Here is a 22,108-nt window from a genome sequence, read left to right as displayed (position 1 = left end):
CCCCGTTGCAAGGGTCCGTGCAGCTCAGCGCGCCCGGCGTCTAGCGTTGCTAGGGAGCCGGCGGCTGTACGTGCACGGCATCTCTAGTTGCTAGGCGCCGGGCCGCGCAGACCATCAAGCGGACCCCGGCGCCTAACAGTACCCCCCCCTTGAGGAGGGGTCAAGGAACCCCTAAAGCCAGGTTTCTGAGGAAATTCCCGAAAAAATGCCCTCTTGAGCCTCGGGGCATGAAGAACCTTATCCAGGACCCAAGACCTTTCCTCCGGACCATAGCCTTTCCAGTTAACCAGAAAATACAGCCGATCCCGGGACAATTTGGAATCGAGAACCTTCTCTACCATGAACTCCTGTTGTCCCTGTACATCCACTGGAGATCTACCCTGAGAGATCTTCCGAGGAAATCTACTGGAAGAAACGTATTGTTTCAACAGGGAACAATGAAACGTATTTCCAATCCTGAGAGATCTTGGTAAACGTAACCGAAAGGCAACTGGGTTGACTCTTTTAATAATAAGAAATGGCCCAATAAATTTGGGTCCCAGTCTAGCTGAGGATTGTCGAAGCCTGATGTTGCGAGTCGACAACCACACCCTATCTCCCACCTTAAAAGTGCAAGGACGTCGGAGCCTGTCAGAAAATTTCTTCTCTCGAAAAGCCGCTTTTCTGAGAGCAAGGTGCACCTTTTTCCAAATGGCTCTGAGATGGGAGGTTAAGGTAAGCGAGGAGACTGAGGAATGATGAAAAAAAGAATTAGCTCTGGGGTGAAAACCAAAAACTGAAAAGAATGGAGACTCTTTAGTGGAGGAATGACAAGAATTATTGTAAGCAAATTCAGCCAACGGAAGAAACTCGGACCAATCATTCTGGAGTTTGGCTGAATACAAGCGCAAATATTGTTTCAATGATTGGTTAACTCGTTCGGTTTGCCCGTTGGATTGTGGGTGGTAACCGGATGTTAACGACAATTTCATCTTCAATGAGGCACAAAAACATTTCCAGAATTGTGCGATGAATTGTGGACCCCGATCAGAAACAATATCAGTAGGCAACCCATGAAGCCTGAATACATGGCGGAGAAACAAAACTGCCAACCCTTGGGCAGAAGGCAATCGGGGAAGAGCAATAAAATGAGCCATTTTACTAAAACGGTCCACTACCACCCATATGACTCGGAATCCGGCTGAAAGGGGAAGGTCAACCACAAAATCCATGGAAATATGAGACCACGGCCTGAGAGGAACATTTAAGGGCATAAGTTGCCCGATGGGCAAGGAACGGGGAACCTTATGCTGTGCACAAACCTGACATGAATAAACAAATTCCTTGACGTCTTTAGAAAGACCAGGCCACCATACTGAGCGAGAGACTAACTCCAATGTCTTAGAGACTCCTGGATGCCCTGAAACTTTGTTATCATGGAATTCCGTTAAAACAGTAACTCTCAAAAACTCAGGGACGTAAAGACGACCAGCAGGAGTAATTCTAGGAGCTTGGTGTTGAAGCTGTTTTAACTGGGTAAATAAATCTTGTGTGAGGCCCGCCCAGATGACCGAAGATGGAAGTATGGGGGTAACAGGATTGTTATTGTGAACCGGAAGAAAGCTATGTGACAGGGCATCAGCCTTAGTATTCTTGGAACCAGGCCTGAAAGTGATTATAAATTTGAAACGCGTAAAAAATAATGCCCAACGTGCCTGCCGGGCATTAAGCCGCTTAGCCGATTCAATGTATTGCAGGTTCTTATGGTCAGTCAATACCGAAATAGTATGTTTTGCTCCCTCCAGCCAATGCCTCCACTCCTCGAAAGCCCATTTTACCGCCAGTAACTCCCGATTACCAACGTCATAGTTGGATTCAGCGGAGGAGAATTTCCTGGACATAAAGGCACAAGGATGTAACTCCAGAGACTCCGGATCCTTTTGAGAAAGGATAGCCCCCACTCCAACCTCCGAGGCATCAACCTCCACCACAAAGGGCAATTCCGGATTAGGATGTCTGAGGACTGGAGCCGAGACAAAGGCTTGTTTCAAGGCCCGGAAGGACAACTCAGCTTCACGCGACCAGTTGGTAGGATCCGCTCCTTTCTTTGTCAGAGCTACAATGGGAGCAACCAGGTCAGAAAAAGAATGAATGAACCTCCTATAATAATTCGCAAACCCTAAAAAACGCTGAATTGCTTTTAAATTGGTGGGTTGCGCCCAACTAAGGATGGCCTGGAGTTTCTTTGGTTCCATGGAAAATCCCTGAGGGGAAATTATGTACCCTAAAAAAGATACTTCCGTGACATGAAACTCACACTTCTCCAGCTTGGCATATAAATGATTCTCACATAACTTTTGAAGAACCAGACGCACCTGGGTAACATGTTGTTCCATTGATTTAGAAAAAATCAGGATGTCGTCTAAGTAAACGACCACGAATTTCCCTAGGAAGTCACGGAGCACATCGTTAATGAGGTCTTGAAAAACTGCCGGAGCATTGGACAGGCCGAACGGCATCACCAGGTATTCGTAGTAACCCGACTGAGTACTGAAGGCCGTTTTCCACTCATCTCCAGATTTAATTCGGATGAGGTTGTACGCTCCTCTAAGGTCAATTTTAGAAAAAAATCACAGCAGAACGTAACTGATCAAAGAGTACAGAAATCAACGGCAAAGGATAGGTGTTTTTAACTGAGATCTTATTCAGGGCTCTAAAATCAATGCAAGGTCTAAGCGAGCCATCCTTTTTCTCCACAAAGAAGAAGCCTGCACTTAAAGGAGATTTTGATGGTCTAATAAATCCTTTCTCAAGGCTCTCCTTTACATAATCATTCATAGCCGCAGTTTCTGGCCCGGATAATGCATATAATCTTCCCTTTGGCAATGCGGCACCAGGAATTAACTCAATAGCACAATCATAAGGCCGATGGGGAGGCAGAATGTCCGCATTGCCTTTGGAGAAAACATCAGCAAACTCCTGGTATTCCACCGGAATGAGTTCTGGAATGATAGCTGCTACTCTGACTGGAAACGTGATACATTCCTTATCACAAAAAGTTCCCCAATGTGAAATCTCCCCCGACCGCCAATCAATGGTGGGATTATGAAAGGCCAGCCAAGGGTGACCCAGAACAACTGGAACTGCTGGGCAATGTGTAAGAAAGAACTCGATTTTCTCGGAATGTAGAGCTCCTACTGTAAGTAGTACAGGGGGTGTACGGAGAGAAATAATCCCATTAGACAGCGGACTCCCATCTAAGCCATGCATGGTGACACACCTACCCAAAGGTAACTGAGGAATGCCTAAGGCCTTAGCCCAAGTTAAATCCATAAAGTTTCCTGCAGCTCCACTGTCAACAAAAGCCGACACCGAAGAACTGAGGCTGCCAAAGGAAACTTTAACTGGGACTAAAAGGGAGTTATTCGAGGAGATAAGCTGCAGACCTAGGTGAACCCCCTCACAATTCACCTGGTCAAAGCATTTCCCGACTTGTTCGGACAATTACGAGCAAAATGACCCTTACCCCCACAGTACAGACAAAGACCAGAATTTTGCCTTCTGGCTCTTTCTTCAGGAGACAGCCGGGAGAGACCCATCTGCATGGTCTCCTCTACGTCTTCAGGAATGGAATATACACACGGACTTGACCTTACAGGTGCTCCTTTTTCAGCCCTCCGCTCTCTGAGACGACGATCAATCTTAATAGAAAGCTCCATGAGTTTATCGAGAGTCTCAGGAGCGGGGTACTGAAGGAGACTGTCTTTTATAGACTCTGATAAGCCGAGGCGAAACTGACTGCGCAGGGCTGGGTCATTCCAGCCACAGTCGTTCGACCAACGGCGAAACTCCGTACAATAAACCTCTGCAGGATTTCTACCCTGTCTGAGAGCGCGCAACTGACTTTCAGCGGACGCCTCTCTATCAGGGTCATCATACAAGAGCCCTAAAGACTCAAAAAAAGCGTCAACTGACAACAATGCCGGATCCTCTGCTCTTAAACCAAATGCCCAGGTCTGAGGATCCCCCTGGAGCAAAGAAATAATAAACCCGACCCGCTGAGATTCAGTACCCGAGGAAGTCGGTCTTAAACGAAAATAAAGTTTACAGGATTCTTTAAAATTAAAAAACTCTTTTCTATCACCAGAAAAACGGTCAGGCAAATGCATCTTTGGTTCAGGGACTACCCTTGGGGAAGCTCGCAAAAGATCTTCCTGCGACTTCACCCGAAGAGAAAGATCCTGAACCATCTGAGTAAGTTCTTGAATCTGGCTGACTAAGAGCTGACCAGGATTTGGCCCTAAACCTGTTGGATTCATGAGGCCGATAAACTCTCACAAAACTGAATGAGAAAAAATTAAACCCCGTTTAATTTTAAGTTTTGGTATGGCCGGTAATAATGTTATGATTCCAGCACTCTGGTCAGAGAAGATCTTATGGCAAGGACTGGAGCACTGGAACGGAATGCTGGGGAAGGGAGCAGGACAGGAAAATAGCCCCTGGCGCCCTAACTCTGTTGTCTCACCCGTGTTGTCAGAAATCCCCTGCGAGACTATGGTTTCTTGAGCCCTTGGCAGCCGCGTTTGAAGGGCGGATTATGTCTGCCCAACTTCGATGCCCCCCGGTCTTAATGAGAGACAAAGGGAAACCCGAGACAGGGTGATAACAAGAGGCCCTCTAACTAAACAACCAGGCCAGGGGCTAAGCAAACTCAAAACTATAATATGTGCGGAGAAACCGCCAGGAAAAAGGACAACCAAAATATCCACTTGTCCAATTCTCCTACCCGGCACCGCCAAGTACCAGAGAGGACTTGTGAAAGCGGAACCCTCCACAAATGCTCCAAACACAAAATATAAAAGGTAAAGCGGCTGAGCCGCAACACACGGCAGAGCCGCAACTCACGAACACCACTGGATATAAAACGGTGATCAGTCAGGACTCCAGGGAACCAAACGACCTCTTGGGATGAGATGACAACTCCCGAATACCGGACTTCTGCGGACTGGAATGACCGGATACAGCAGGACTGGAAACAGACTCTCAGCAAACAAAGGCAGCATGCAGGAAGCTATTACCGGCGTCTGTGAGAAGCCCTGGGAGTGTATTTAACAAGGAGTCCTCCAATCAGCTGCTAAAGGCTGATTAGAATAAATGCCGTGCAGCTGCCTTGCTGCACGGCCAGAGAGCAGGTGAATATCTTAATTTCCTAAAGCCTAGCAACGGGGAACGCGGTCCGCCAGTGGCGTCCCCGTTGCTAGGGTCCATGCGGCTCAGCGCGCCCGGCGTCTAGCGTTGCTAATGAGCCGGCGGCTGTACGTGCACGGCGTCTCTAGTTGCTAGGCGCCGGGCCGCGCAGACCATCAAGCGGACCCCGGCGCCTAACAGTATGACTCCCAAAAACAACAACCGCGTCATTGGGACCAACTGCGATTTTGGCAAGTTTAGGAGCCAACCATGTTGTTGAAGAACTGTCAGGGAGAGTGCAATGTTTTGCACCAACTGGTCCCTGGATCTCGCCTTTATCAGGAGATCATCCAAGTACGGGATAATTGTGACTCCTTGCTTGCGAAGGAGAACCATAATTTCCGCCATCACCCTGGTGAAAATCCTCGGAGCCGTGGACAGACCAAACGGCAATGTCTGAAATTGGTAATGACAATCCTGAATTGCAAACCTTAGGTAGCTTGAGGCAGTGGCTAAATGGGAACATGTAAGTAGGCATCCTTAATGTCTACCAAAACCATGAAATCTCCGTCCTCCGGACTGGAGATCACTGCCCTGAGAAATTCCATCTTGAAATTGAATTTCTTTAGGAAGATATTGAGGGATTTCAGATTTAAGATTGGTCTGACTGAGCCGTCCGGCTTCGGGACCACGAAGAGGCTTGAATAAAAACCTTCTCCCTGCTGACTAAGGCCAATTTGAACAATCGGTGAGGGGGAACGTCTTGAAACCCCAGTTTGTACCCTTGGGACACTATTTGTAAAACCCACGAGTCCAGGTCCGAATGAATCCAGAACTGACTGAAGAGTTTTAGACGTGCCCCCACTGGTGTGGGCTCCTGCAAGAAAGCCCCAGTGTCATGCAGTGGATTTGGCAGAAGCAGAGGACAATCTCTGGTCCTGCGATCTTGAAGAGGCTACAGACCTCTTCCTTTTCCTTCCTCTACCTGCAAAGAAAGGGGAATCTTAACTTCTTGCATATCTATTGGGCCAAAATGACTGCGGTAGATAATGATGCGTCTTCATCCGTTGAGAGGGAACATAGGGCAAGAAGGTTGACTTACCATTGAAATGAGGATGCATCTTGCTGCCTTTCCAATGAAGCAAGTTTAATTTAGTAATAGGTGAAAAACCATCCTTACAAAGGTGTTAATCAGAGACTTGGCTTTGTGGACACTTTTCAGAGAACAAATTTGTTAGCATAAAAATAAAGCCAGAAAATGAAGAGCTGTTTAATCACTCAAATGGATTTTTTTGCCAGCATATTTCTTTTTCTCTGCAACCCACTGCTAAATTGTGCTTCCTAGCTGTTTTTATAAAATCACTGAATCAAATCTAACTCTGATTACATCAGAGAAGGCCAGGTACCCTACACCATAACAGGGGGTATGAAATTTGACTTGTCTACTTAAAGATCACCAAAATCTGATAACAAGGTCAATTACGTCCATGGGTGGGATTGAACCACCAACCTTTTGGTTAATAGCCTTACACACTAACTGATTGCGCCACAGAGACACTTTGCAAAAGTACATACTGACAAATGCTAATAAGCATTCATCTAAAACGTTTCCTAGAAAAACTTTAAAAAGTCAATAATCTGGAGAGTTTTTGTAAGATGTTTCTTCTATCAACCAACGAAGAAACACATTGGTACTTTCCCATGATGAGTGAGTGCTTCAGGATCTCTTGCACTTACATGTGCAGCAGAGTACAGCAATGGAAACATGCTGGGCCCATAACCCAGAGGTAGGCAGATTGAAACTATCCTCTGCTATATGCATTTTTTTGTTTGTTAATTAAAGTAATCCAAAACTGGGATTGATATTTTGGCTCTTTTATTTTTACTTAAAGTACAATAACTTTTACCATTTTAATTTGTTTTAATAGTATATTGACAGTATTGTTTTCTTTCAAAAATCCGCTTAATTTTCTTTACCCTATTATTTAAATGGTAATTGACAAAAACAAACTACATTGTCACCAGAAGAGCAATTCAAAATGTACAAGTGATATATTAAAATCATCTTTCCAGCTTGAATTTCAATGATGCATTGGGGCAACGATTTTGTGAGAAACATCTTCACCCTTAAATAAAGATTTTCTTAATTCCTTAACTGTGTGCTAATTAGATATCACCTTGTTTTCATATTAAACAGACTTCCACATGAGAAAGCAGCAAGGATGCAGTGGCGTTAATGTTTCCTGGTGTCAACCTGTATTATTTCAGTAGACATTGAAATGAGGATGCATCTTGCTGCCTTTCCAATGAAGCAAGTTTAATTTAGTAATAGGTGAAAAACCATCCCTACAAAGTGTTAATCAGAGACTTGGCTTTGTGGACACTTTTCAGAGAACAAATTTGTTAGCATAAAAATAAAGCCAGAAAATAAAGAGCTGTTTAATCACTCAATTGGATTTTTCTGCCAGCATATTTTTTTTCTCTGCAAACCACTGCTAAATTGTGCTTCCTAGCTGTTTTTATAAAATCACTGAATCAAATCTAACTCTGATTACATCAGAGAAGGCCAGGTACCCTACACCATAACAGGGGGTTTGAAATTTTGACTTGCCTACTTAAAGATCACCAAAATCTGATAACAAGGTCAATTAGGTCCCTGGGTGGGATTGAACCACCAACCTTTTGGTTAATAGCCATACATACTAACTGATTGCGCCACAGAGACACATTGCGAAAGTATATACTGACAAGGGCTAATAAGCATTCATCTAAAACGTTTCCTAGAAAAACTTTAAAAAGTCAATAATCTGGAGAGTTTTTGTAAGATGTTTCTTCCATCAACCAACGAAGAAACACATTGGTACTTTCCCATGATGAGTGAGTGCTTCAGGATCTCTTGCACTTATATGTGCAGCAGAGTACAGCAATGGAAGCATGCTGGGCTCATAACCCAGAGGTAGGCAGATTGAAACTATCCTCTGCTGTATGCTTTTTTTTTTGTTAATTAAAGTGATCCAAAACTGGGATTGATATTTTGGCTCTTTTATTTTTACTTAAAGTACAATAACTTTTACCATTTTAATTTGTTTTAATAGTATATTGACAGTATTGTTTTCTTTCAAAAATCCACTTCATTTTCTTTACCCTATTATTAAAATGGTAATTGACAAAAACAAACTACATTGTCACCAGAAGAGCAATTCAAAATGTACAAGTGATATATTAAAATCATCTTTCCAGCTTGAATTTCAATGATGCATTGGGGCAACGATTTTGTGAGAAACATCTTCACCCTTAAATAAAGATTTTCTTAATTCCTTACCTGTGTGCTAATTAGATATCACCTTGTTTTCATATTAAACAGACTTCCACATGAGAAAGCAGCAAGGATGCAGTGGCGTTAATGTTTCCTGGTGTCAACCTGTATTATTTCAGTAGACATTGAAATGAGGATGCATCTTGCTGCCTTTCCAATGAAGCAAGTTTAATTTAGTAATAGGTGAAAAACCATCCCTACAAAGGTGTTAATCAGAGACTTGGCTTTGTGGACACTTTTCAGAGAACAAATTTGTTAGCATAAAAATAAAGCCAGAAAATGAAGAGCTGTTTAATCACGCAATTTGATTTTTTTGCCAGCATATTTCTTTTTCTCTGCAACCCACTGCTAAATTGTGCTTCCTAGATGTTTTTATAAAATCACTGAATCAAATCTAACTCTGATTACATCAGAGAAGGCCAGGTACCCTACACCATAACAGGGGGTATGAAATTTGACTTGTCTACTTAAAGATCACCAAAATCTGATAACAAGGTCAATTACGTACCTGGGTGGGATTGAACCACCAACCTTTTGGTTAATAGCCGTACACACTAACTGATTGCGCCACAGAGACACATTGCGAAAGTATATACTGACAAGGGCTAATAAGCATTCATCTAAAACGTTTCCTAGAAAAACTTTAAAAAGTCAATAATCTGGAGAGTTTTTGTAAGATGTTTCTTCCATCAACCAACGAAGAAACACATTGGTACTTTCCCATGATGAGTGAGTGCTTCAGGATCTCTTGCACTTACATGTGCAGCAGAGTACAGCAATGGAAGCATGCTGGGCTCATAACCCAGAGGTAGGCAGATTGAAACTATCCTCTGCTGTATGCTTTTTTTTTTGTTAATTAAAGTGATCCAAAACTGGGATTGATATTTTGGCTCTTTTATTTTTACTTAAAGTACAATAACTTTTACCATTTATTTTGTTTTAATAGTATATTGACAGTATTGTTTTCTTTCAAAAATCCACTTCATTTTCTTTACCCTATTATTAAAATGGTAATTGACAAAAACAAACTACATTGTCACCAGAATACAAAATGTACAAGTGATATATTAAAATCATCTTTCCAGCTTGAATTTCAATGATGCATTGGGGCAACGATTTTGTGAGAAACATCTTCACCCTTAAATAAAGATTTTCATAATTTCTTACCTGTGTGCTAATTAGATATCACCTTGTTTTCACATTAAACAGACTTCCACATGAGAAAGCAGCAAGGATGCAGTGGCGTTAATGTTTCCTGGTGTCAACCTGTATTATTTCAGTAGACATTGAAATGAGGATGCATCTTGCTGCCTTTCCAATGAAGCAAGTTTAATTTAGTAATAGGTGAAAAACCATCCCTACAAAGGTGTTAATCAGAGACTAGGCTTTGTGGACACTTTTCAGAGAACAAATTTGTTAGCATAAAAATAAAGCCAGAAAATGAAGAGCTGTTTAAGCTGCTTTCTCATGTGGAAGTCTGTTTAATGTGAAAACAAGGTGATATCTAATTAGCACACAGGTAAGGAATTAAGAAAATCTTTATTTAAGGGTGAAGATGTTTCTCACAAAATCGTTGCCCCAATGCATCATTGAAATTCAAGCTGGAAAGATGATTTTAATATATCACTTGTACATTTTGTATTGCTCTTCTGGTGACAATGTAGTTTGTTTTTGTCAATTACCATTTTAATAATAGGGTAAAGAAAATGAAGTGGATTTTTGAAAGAAAACAATACTGTCAATATACTATTAAAACAAATTAAAATGGTAAAAGTTATTGTACTTTAAGTAAAAATAAAAGAGACAAAATATCAATCCCAGTTTTGGATTACTTTAATTAACAAAAAAAAAAATGCATATAGCAGAGGATAGTTTCAATCTGCCTACCTCTGGCTTATGGGCCCAGCATGCTTCCATTGCAGTACTCTGCTGCACATGTAAGTGCAAGAGATCCTGAAGCACTCACTCATCATGGGAAAGTACCAATGTGTTTCTTCGTTGGTTGATGGAAGAAACATCTTACAAAAACTCTCCAGATTATTGACTTTTTAAAGTTTTTCTAGGAAACGTTTTAGATGAATGCTTATTAGCCTTTGTCAGTATGAACTTTTGCAAAGTGTCTCTGTGGCGCAATCAGTTAGTATGTATGGCTATTAACCAAAAGGTTGGTGGTTCAATCCCACCCGGGGACGTAATTGACCTTGTTATCAGATTTTGGTGATCTTTAAGTAGGCAAGTCAAATTTCATACCCCCTGTTATGGTGTAGGGTACCTGGCCTTCTCTGATTTAATCAGAGTTAGATTTGATTCAGTGATTTTATAAAAACATCTAGGAAGCACAATTTAGCAGTGGGTTGCAGAGAAAAAGAAATATGCTGGCAAAAAAATCAAATTGCGTGATTAAACAGCTCTTCATTTTCTGGCTTTATTTTTATGCTAACAAATTTGTTCTCTGAAAAGTGTCCACAAAGCCAAGTCTCTGATTAACACCTTTGTAGGGATGGTTTTTCACCTATTACTAAATTAAACTTGCTTCATTGGAAAGGCAGCAAGATGCATCCTCATTTCAATGTCTACTGAAATAATACAGGTTGACACCAGGAAACATTAACGCCACTGCATCCTTGCTGCTTTCTCATGTGGAAGTCTGTTTAATGTGAAAACAAGGTGATATCTAATTAGCACACAGGTAAGAAATTACGAAAATATTTAAGGATGAAGATGTTTCTCACAAAATCGTTGCCCCAATGCATCATTGAAATTCAAGCTGGAAATATGATTTTAATATATCACTTGTACATTTTGAATTGCTCTTCTGGTGACAATGTAGTTTGTTTTTGTCAATTACCATTTAAATAATAGGGTAAAGAAAATGAAGTGGATTTTTGAAAGAAAACAATACTGTCAATATACTATTAAAACAAATTAAAATGGTAAAAGTTATTGTACTTTAAGTAAAAATAAAAGAGCCAAAATATCAATCCCAGTTTTGGATTACTTTAATTAACAAACAAAAAAAAATGCATATAGCAGAGAATAGTTTCAATCTGCCTACCTCTGGGTTATGGGCCCAGCATGCTTCCATTGCTGTACTCTGCTGCACATGTAAGTGCAAGAGATCCTGAAGCACTCACTCATCATGGGAAAGTACCAATGTGTTTCTTCGTTGGTTGATGGAAGAAACATCTTACAAAAACTCTCCAGATTATTGACTTTTTAAAGTTTGTCTAGGAAACGTTTTAGATGAATGCTTATTAGCCCTTGTCAGTATATACTTTCACAATGTGTCTCTGTGGCGCAATCAGTTAGTGTGTACGGCTATTAACCAAAAGGTTGGTGGTTCAATCCCACCCAGGTACGTAATTGACCTTGTTATCAGATTTTGGTGATCTTTAAGTAGACAAGTCAAAATTTCAAACCCCCTGTTATGGTGTAGGGTACCTGGCCTTCTCTGATGTAATCAGAGTTAGATTTGATTCAGTGATTTTATAAAAACAGCTAGGAAGCACAATTTAGCAGTGGGTTGCAGAGAAAAAGAAATATGCTGGCAAAAAAATCCATTTGAGTGATTAAACAGCTCTTCATTTTCTGGCTTTATTTTTATGCTAACAAATTTGTTCTCTGAAAAGTGTCCACAAAGCCAAGTCTCTGATTAACACCTTTGTAGGGATGGTTTTTCACCTATTACTAAATTAAACTTGCTTCATTGGAAAGGCAGCAAGATGCATCCTCATTTCAATGTCTACTGAAATAATACAGGTTGACACCAGGAAACATTAACGCCACTGCATCCTTGCTGCTTTCTCATGTGGAAGTCTGTTTAATGTGAAAACAAGGTGATATCTAATTAGCACACAGGTAAGGAATTAAGAAAATCTTTATTTAAGGGTGAAGATGTTTCTCACAAAATCGTTGCCCCAATGCATCATTGAAATTCAAGCTGGAAAGATGATTTTAATATATCACTTGTACATTTTGTATTGCTCTTCTGGTGACAGTGTAGTTTGTTTTTGTCAATTACCATTTTAATAATAGGGTAAAGAAAATGAAGTGGATTTTTGAAAGAAAACAATACTGTCAATATACTATTAAAACAAATTAAAATGGTAAAAGTTATTGTACTTTAAGTAAAAATAAAAGAGCCAAAATATCAATCCCAGTTTTGGATTACTTTAATTAACAAAAAAAAATGCATATAGCAGAGGATAGTTTCAATCTGCCTACCTCTGGGTTATGGGCCCAGCATGCTTCCATTGCAGTACTCTGCTGCAAATGTAAGTGCAAGAGATCCTGAAGCACTCACTCATCATGGGAAAGTACCAATGTGTTTCTTCGTTGGTTGATGGAAGAAACATCTTACAAAAACTCTCCAGATTATTGACTTTTTAAAGTTTTTCTAGGAAACGTTTTAGATGAATGCTTATTAGCCTTTGTCAGTATGAACTTTTGCAAAGTGTCTCTGTGGCGAAATCAGTTAGTATGTACGGCTGTTAACCGAAAGGTTGTTGGTTCAATCCCACCCAGGGACTTAATTGACCTTGTTATCAGATTTTGGTGATCTTTAAGTAGACAAGTCAAATTTCATACCCCCTGTTATGGTGTAGGGTACCTGGCCTTCTCTGATGTAATCAGAGTTAGATTTGATTCAGTGATTTTATAAAAACAGCTAGGAAGCACAATTTAGCAGTGGGTTGCAGAGAAAAAGAAATATGCTGGCAAAAAAATCCATTTGAGTGATTAAACAGCTCTTCATTTTCTGGCTTTATTTTTATGCTAACAAATTTGTTCTCTGAAAAGTGTCCACAAAGCCAAGTCTCTGATTAACACCTTTGTAAGGATGGTTTTTCACCTATTACTAAATTAAACTTGCTTCATTGGAAAGGCAGCAAGATGCATCCTCATTTCAATGGTAAGTCAACCTTCTTGCCCTATGTTCCCTCTCAACGGATGAAGACGCATCATTATCTACCGCAGTCATTTTGGCCCAATAGATATGCAAGAAGTTAAGATTCCCCTTTCTTTGCAGGTAGAGGAAGGAAAAGGAAGAGGTCTGTAGCCTCTTCAAGATCGCAGGACCAGAGATTGTCCTCTGCTTCTGCCAAATCCACTGCATGACACTGGGGCTTTCTTGCAGGAGCCCACACCAGTGGGGGCACGTCTAAAACTCTTCAGTCAGTTCTGGATTCATTCGGACCTGGACTCGTGGGTTTTACAAATAGTGTCCCAAGGGTACAAACTGGGGTTTCAAGACGTTCCCCCTCACCGATTGTTCAAATTGGCCTTAGTCAGCAGGGAGAAGGTTTTTATTCAAGCCTCTTCGTGGTCCCGAAGCCGGACGGCTCAGTCAGACCAATCTTAAATCTGAAATCCCTCAATATCTTCCTAAAGAAATTCAATTTCAAGATGGAATTTCTCAGGGCAGTGATCTCCAGTCCGGAGGACGGAGATTTCATGGTTTTGGTAGACATTAAGGATGCCTACTTACATGTTCCCATTTAGCCACTGCCTCAAGCTACCTAAGGTTTGCAATTCAGGATTGTCATTACCAATTTCAGACATTGCCGTTTGGTCTGTCCACGGCTCCGAGGATTTTCACCAGGGTGATGGCGGAAATTATGGTTCTCCTTCGCAAGCAAGGAGTCACAATTATCCCGTACTTGGATGATCTCCTGATAAAGGCGAGATCCAGGGACCAGTTGGTGCAAAACATTGCACTCTCCCTGACAGTTCTTCAACAACATGGTTGGCTCCTAAACTTGCCAAAATCGCAGTTGGTCCCAATGACGCGGTTGTTGTTTTTGGGAGTCATACTGTTAGGCGCCGGGGTCCGCTTGATGGTCTGCGCGGCCCGGCGCCTAGCAACTAGAGACGCCGTGCACGTACAGCCGCCGGCTCATTAGCAACGCTAGACGCCGGGCGCGCTGAGCCGCATGGACCCTAGCAACGGGGACGCCACTGGCGGACCGCGTTCCCCGTTGCTAGGCTTTAGGAAATTAAGATATTCACCTGCTCTCTGGCCGTGCAGCAAGGCAGCTGCACGGCATTTATTCTAATCAGCCTTTAGCAGCTGATTGGAGGACTCCTTGTTAAATACACTCCCAGGGCTTCTCACAGACGCCGGTAATAGCTTCCTGCATGCTGCCTTTGTTTGCTGAGAGTCTGTTTCCAGTCCTGCTGTATCCGGTCATTCCAGTCCGCAGAAGTCCGGTATTCGGGAGTTGTCATCTCATCCCAAGAGGTCGTTTGGTTCCCTGGAGTCCTGACTGATCACCGTTTTATATCCAGTGGTGTTCGTGAGTTGCGGCTCTGCCGTGTGTTGCGGCTCAGCCGCTTTACCTTTTATATTTTGTGTTTGGAGCATTTGTGGAGGGTTCCGCTTCCACAAGTCCTCTCTGGTACTTGGCGGTGCCGGGTAGGAGAATTGGACAAGTGGATATTTTGGTTGTCCTTTTTCCTGGCGGTTTCTCCGCACATATTATAGTTTTGAGTTTGCTTAGCCCCTGGCCTGGTTGTTTAGTTAGAGGGCCTCTTGTTATCACCCTGTCTCGGGTTTCCCTTTGTCTCTCATTAAGACCGGGGGGCATCGAAGTTGGGCAGACATAATCCGCCCTTCAAACGCGGCTGCCAAGGGCTCAAGAAACCATAGTCTCGCAGGGGATTTCTGACAACACGGGTGAGACAACAGAGTTAGGGCGCCAGGGGCTATTTTCCTGTCCTGCTCCCTTCCCCAGCATTCCGTTCCAGTGCTCCAGTCCTTGCCATAAGATCTTCTCTGACCAGAGTGCTGGAATCATAACATTATTACCGGCCATACCAAAACTTAAAATTAAACGGGGTTTAATTTTTTCTCATTCAGTTTTGTGAGAGTTTATCGGCCTCATGAATCCAACAGGTTTAGGGCCAAATCCTGGTCAGCTCTTAGTCAGCCAGATTCAAGAACTTACTCAGATGGTTCAGGATCTTTCTCTTCGGGTGAAGTCGCAGGAAGATCTTTTGCGAGCTTCCCCAAGGGTAGTCCCTGAACCAAAGATGCATTTGCCTGACCGTTTTTCTGGTGATAGAAAAGAGTTTTTTAATTTTAAAGAATCCTGTAAACTTTATTTTCGTTTAAGACCGACTTCCTCGGGTACTGAATCTCAGCGGGTCGGGTTTATTATTTCTTTGCTCCAGGGGGATCCTCAGACCTGGGCATTTGGTTTAAGAGCAGAGGATCCGGCATTGTTGTCAGTTGACGCTTTTTTTGAGTCTTTAGGGCTCTTGTATGATGACCCTGATAGAGAGGCGTCCGCTGAAAGTCAGTTGCGCGCTCTCAGACAGGGTAGAAATCCTGCAGAGGTTTATTGTACGGAGTTTCGCCGTTGGTCGAACGACTGTGGCTGGAATGACCCAGCCCTGCGCAGTCAGTTTCGCCTCGGCTTATCAGAGTCTATAAAAGACAGTCTCCTTCAGTACCCCGCTCCTGAGACTCTCGATAAACTCATGGAGCTTTCTATTAAGATTGATCGTCGTCTCAGAGAGCGGAGGGCTGAAAAAGGAGCACCTGTAAGGTCAAGTCCGTGTGTATATTCCATTCCTGAAGACGTAGAGGAGACCATGCAGATGGGTCTCTCCCGGCTGTCTCCTGAAGAAAGAGCCAGAAGGCAAAATTCTGGTCTTTGTCTGTACTGTGGGGGTAAGGGTCATTTTGCTCGTAATTGTCCGAACAAGTCGGGAAATGCTTTGACCAGGTGAATTGTGAGGGGGTTCACCTAGGTCTGCAGCTTATCTCCTCGAATAACTCCCTTTTAGTCCCAGTTAAAGTTTCCTTTGGCAGCCTCAGTTCTTCGGTGTCGGCTTTTGTTGACAGTGGAGCTGCAGGAAACTTTATGGATTTAACTTGGGCTAAGGCCTTAGGCATTCCTCAGTTACCTTTGGGTAGGTGTGTCACCATGCATGGCTTAGATGGGAGTCCGCTGTCTAATGGGATTATTTCTCTCCGTACACCCCCTGTACTACTTACAGTAGGAGCTCTACATTCCGAGAAAATCGAGTTCTTTCTTACACATTGCCCAGCAGTTCCAGTTGTTCTGGGTCACCCTTGGCTGGCCTTTCATAATCCCACCATTGATTGGCGGTCAGGGGAGATTTCACATTAGGGTACTTTTTGTGATAAGGAATGTATCACGTTTCCAGTCAGAGTAGCAGCTATCATTCCAGAACTCATTCCGGTGGAATACCAGGAGTTTGCTGATGTTTTCTCCAAAGGCAATGCGGACATTCTGCCTCCCCATCGGCCTTATGATTGTGCTATTGACTTAATTCCTGGTGCCGCATTGCCAAAGGGAAGATTATATGCATTATCCGGGCCAGAAACTGCGGCTATGAATGATTATGTAAAGGAGAGCCTTGAGAAAGGATTTATTAGACCATCAAAATCTCCTTTAAGTGCAGGCTTCTTCTTTGTGGAGAAAAAGGATGGCTCGCTTAGACCTTGCATTGATTTTAGAGCCCTGAATAAGATCTCAGTTAAAAACACCTATCCTTTGCCGTTGATTTCTGTACTCTTTGATCAGTTACGTTCTGCTGTGATTTTTTTCTAAAATTGACCTTAGAGGAGCGTACAACCTCATCCGAATTAAATCTGGAGATGAGTGGAAAACGGCCTTCAGTACTCAGTCGGGTTACTACGAATACCTGGTGATGCCGTTCGGCCTGTCCAATGCTCCGGCAGTTTTTCAAGACCTCATTAACGATGTGCTCCGTGACTTCCTAGGGAAATTCGTGGTCGTTTACTTAGACGACATCCTGATTTTTTCTAAATCAATGGAACAACATGTTACCCAGGTGCGTCTGGTTCTTCAAAAGTTATGTGAGAATCATTTATATGCCAAGCTGGAGAAGTGTGAGTTTCATGTCACGGAAGTATCTTTTTTAGGGTACATAATTTCCCCTCAGGGATTTTCCATGGAACCAAAGAAACTCCAGGCCATCCTTAGTTGGGCGCAACCCACCAATTTAAAAGCAATTCAGCGTTTTTTAGGGTTTGCGAATTATTATAGGAGGTTCATTCATTCTTTTTCTGACCTGGTTGCTCCCATTGTAGCTCTGACAAAGAAAGGAGCGGATCCTACCAACTGGTCGCGTGAAGCTGAGTTGTCCTTCCGGGCCTTGAAACAAGCCTTTGTCTCGGCTCCAGTCCTCAGACATCCTAATCCGGAATTGCCCTTTGTGGTGGAGGTTGATGCCTCGGAGGTTGGAGTGGGGGCTATCCTTTCTCAAAAGGATCCGGAGTCTCTGGAGTTACATCCTTGTGCCTTTATGTCCAGGAAATTCTCCTCCGCTGAATCCAACTATGACGTTGGTAATCGGGAGTTACTGGCGGTAAAATGGGCTTTCGAGGAGTGGAGGCATTGGCTGGAGGGAGCAAAACATACTATTTCGGTATTGACTGACCATAAGAACCTGCAATACATTGAATCAGCTAAGCGGCTTAATGCCCGGCAGGCACGTTGGGCATTATTTTTTACGCGTTTCAAATTTATAATCACTTTCAGGCCTGGTTCCAAGAATACTAAGGCTGATGCCCTGTCACATAGCTTTCTTCCGGTTCACAATAACAATCCTGTTACCCCCATACTTCCATCTTCGGTCATCTGGGCGGGCCTCACACAAGATTTATTTACCCAGTTAAAACAGCTTCAACACCAAGCTCCTAGAATTACTCCTGCTGGTCGTCTTTACGTCCCTGAGTTTTTGAGAGTTACTGTTTTAACGGAATTCCATGATAACAAAGTTTCAGGGCATCCAGGAGTCTCTAAGACATTGGAGTTAGTCTCTCGCTCAGTATGGTGGCCTGGTCTTTCTAAAGACGTCAAGGAATTTGTTTATTCATGTCAGGTTTGTGCACAGCATAAGGTTCCCCGTTCCTTGCCCATCGGGCAACTTATGCCCTTAAATGTTCCTCTCAGGCCGTGGTCTCATATTTCCATGGATTTTGTGGTTGACCTTCCCCTTTCAGCCGGATTCCGAGTCATATGGGTGGTAGTGGACCGTTTTAGTAAAATGGCTCATTTTATTGCTCTTCCCCGATTGCCTTCTGCCCAAGGGTTGGCAGTTTTGTTTCTCCGCCATGTATTCAGGCTTCATGGGTTGCCTACTGATATTGTTTCTGATCGGGGTCCACAATTCATCGCACAATTCTGGAAATGTTTTTGTGCCTCATTGAAGATGAAATTGTCGTTAACATCCGGTTACCACCCACAATCCAACGGGCAAACCGAACGAGTTAACCAATCATTGAAACAATATTTGCGCTTGTATTCAGCCAAACTCCAGAATGATTGGTCCGAGTTTCTTCCGTTGGCTGAATTTGCTTACAATAATTCTTGTCATTCCTCCACTAAAGAGTCTCCATTCTTTTCAGTTTTTGGTTTTCACCCCAGAGCTAATTCTTTTTTTCATCATTCCTCAGTCTCCTCGCTTACCTTAACCTCCCATCTCAGAGCCATTTGGAAAAAGGTGCACCTTGCTCTCAGAAAAGCGGCTTTTCGAGAGAAGAAATTTTCTGACAGGCTCCGACGTCCTTGCACTTTTAAGGTGGGAGATAGGGTGTGGTTGTCGACTCGCAACATCAGGCTTCGACAATCCTCAGCTAGACTGGGACCCAAATTTATTGGGCCATTTCTTATTATTAAAAGAGTCAACCCAGTTGCCTTTCGGTTACGTTTACCAAGATCTCTCAGGATTGGAAATACGTTTCATTGTTCCCTGTTGAAACAATACGTTTCTTCCAGTAGATTTCCTCGGAAGATCTCTCAGGGTAGATCTCCAGTGGATGTACAGGGACAACAGGAGTTCATGGTAGAGAAGGTTCTCGATTCCAAATTGTCCCGGGATCGGCTGTATTTTCTGGTTAACTGGAAAGGCTATGGTCCGGAGGAAAGGTCTTGGGTCCTGGATAAGGATCTTCATGCCCCGAGGCTCAAGAGGGCATTTTTTCGGGAATTTCCTCAGAAACCTGGCTTTAGGGGTTCCTTGACCCCTCCTCAAGGGGGGGGTACTGTTAGGCGCCGGGGTCCGCTTGATGGTCTGCGCGGCCCGGCGCCTAGCAACTAGAGATGCCGTGCACGTACAGCCGCCGGCTCCCTAGCAACGCTAGACGCCGGGCGCGCTGAGCTGCACGGACCCTTGCAACGGGGACGCCACTGGCGGACCGCGTTCCCCGTTTCTAGGCTTTAGGAAATTAAGATATTCACCTGCTCTCTGGCCGTGCAGCAAGGCAGCTGCACGGCATTTATTCTAATCAGCCATTAGCAGCTGATTGGAGGACTCCTTGTTAAATACACTCCCAGGGCTTCTCACAGATGCCGGTAATAGCTTCCTGCATGCTGCCTTTGTTTGCTGAGAGTCTGTTTCCAGTCCTGCTGTATCCGGTCATTCCAGTCCGCAGAAGTCCGGTATTCGGGAGTTGTCATCTCATCCCAAGAGGTCGTTTGGTTCCCTGGAGTCCTGACTGATCACCGTTTTATATCCAGTGGTGTTCGTGAGTTGCGGCTCTGCCGTGTGTTGCGGCTCAGCCGCTTTACCTTTTATATTTTGTGTTTGTAGCATTTGCGGAGGGTTCCGCTTCCACAAGTCCTCTCTGGTACTCGGCGGTGCCGGGTAGGAGAATTGGACAAGTGGATATTTTGGTTGTCCTTTTTCCTGGCGGTTTCTCCGCACATATTATAGTTTTGAGTTTGCTTATCCCCTGGCCTGGTTGTTTAGTTAGAGGGCCTCTTGTTATCACCCTGTCTCGGGTTTCCCTTTGTCTCTCATTAGGACCGGGGGGCATCGAAGTTGGGCAGACATGATCCGCCCTTCAAACGCGGCTGCCAAGGGCTCAAGAAACCATAGTCTCGCAGGGGATTTCTGACAACACGGGTGAGACAACAGAGTTAGGGCGCCAGGGGCTATTTTCCTGTCCTGCTCCCTTCCCCAGCATTCCGTTCCAGTGCTCCGGTCCTTGCCATAAGATCTTCTCTGACCAGAGTGCTGGAATCATAACACATACTGGACACAGAAGAGGTTTTCTTCCAGTGGAAAGGCTATGGAGATCCAGAGTCTGGTCAAACAAATTCTGAAACCAGCAAGAGTGTTAATCCATCAATGCATTCAGTTGCTGGGGAAGATGGTTGTGGCCTACGAGGCCATTCAGTTTGGCAGGTTCCATGCCAGAGTGTTCCAGTGGGACCTGTTGGACAATTGGTCCGGATACCACCTACACATGCACCGGAGGATAATCCTGTCTTCCAAGACCAGAATCTCACTCCATTGGTGGCTGCACAGTTCTCACCTCCTTGAGGGGCGATGGTTCGGGATCCAGGACTGGATCCTAGGGACCACAGATGCAACCCTCCGAGGCTGGGGAGCAGTCACACAGGGGGAAAACGTCCAAGGAAGATGGTCAAGTCAGGAAAGTTGTCTCCACATAAATGTTCTGGAGTTAAGGGCCATTTATTAACTGCAGACACAGTACACACTGGGACGGGTGCCCAGCATCCTCAACAGACTAAGAGAAAAGGATTTACCGGTAGGTATTAAAATCCTAGTTTCTCTAACGTCCTAGAGGATGCTGGGGACTCCGTAAGGACCATGGGGATAGACGGGCTCCACAGAGTTCATGATCTTCACTGAGGTAGCGTACAGCACTGCAGCTGTGCGCCATTGCTCCCATACACCTCACATACTCCGGTCACTATAAGGGTGCAGGGCGCAGGGGGGGCGCCCTGGGCAGCAATATAAACCTCTTTTTGGCAAAAATATAACATATATACAGCTGGGCACTGTATATATGTATGAGCCCCCACCAATTTTACAGTTTAAGCGGGACAGAAGCCCGCCGCCGAGGGGGCGGGGCTTCTCCCTCAGCACTCACCAGCGCCATTTTTTCTCCACAGCACCGCTGAGAGGAAGCTCCCCGGACTCTCCCCTGCTTATACCACGGTAGAGAAGAGGGTTGAAAAGAGAGGGGGGGCACATAATTCGGCGCAAATTACATACAGCAGCGCTACTGGACAAACATTAAGTTACTGTGTTATTCCTGGGTTATATAGCGCTGGGGAGTGTGCTGGCATACTCTCTCTCTGTCTCTCCAAAGGGCCTTGTGGGGAAACTGTCTTCAGAAAAAGTATTCCCTGTGTGTGTGGTGTGTCGGTACACGTGTGTCGACATGTCTGAGGAAGAAGGCTATATTAGAGAGGAGCGGGAGCAAATGAATGTGGTGTCTCCGCTGACACCTGATTGGATGGATATGTGGAATGTTTTAAATGCTAGTGTAAACTCATTGTACAAAAGATTAGACAAGGCTGAAGCTTTGGGACAGTCAGGGACTCAACCCATGCCTGATCCTATGTTGCAGGGACTGTCAGGGTCTCATAAGCGCCCACTATCCCAGATTGTTGACACAGATACCGACACGGATTCTGACTCCAGTGTCGATTACGATGATGCAAAGTTACAGCCAAAATTGGCAAAATCCATTCGATATATGATTATGGCAATAAAAGATGTTTTGCACATCACAGAGGAACCCCCTGTCCCTGACAAGAGGGTACATATGTACAAGGGAAAGAAGCCTGAGGTAACCTTTGAGGGGGTCACACGAGC

The sequence above is a fragment of the Pseudophryne corroboree genome, unplaced genomic scaffold, assembly GCF_028390025.1.
Source record: "Pseudophryne corroboree isolate aPseCor3 unplaced genomic scaffold, aPseCor3.hap2 scaffold_217, whole genome shotgun sequence".
NCBI lineage: Eukaryota > Metazoa > Chordata > Amphibia > Anura > Myobatrachidae > Pseudophryne > Pseudophryne corroboree.
This window is presented reverse-complemented; position numbering follows the sequence as displayed.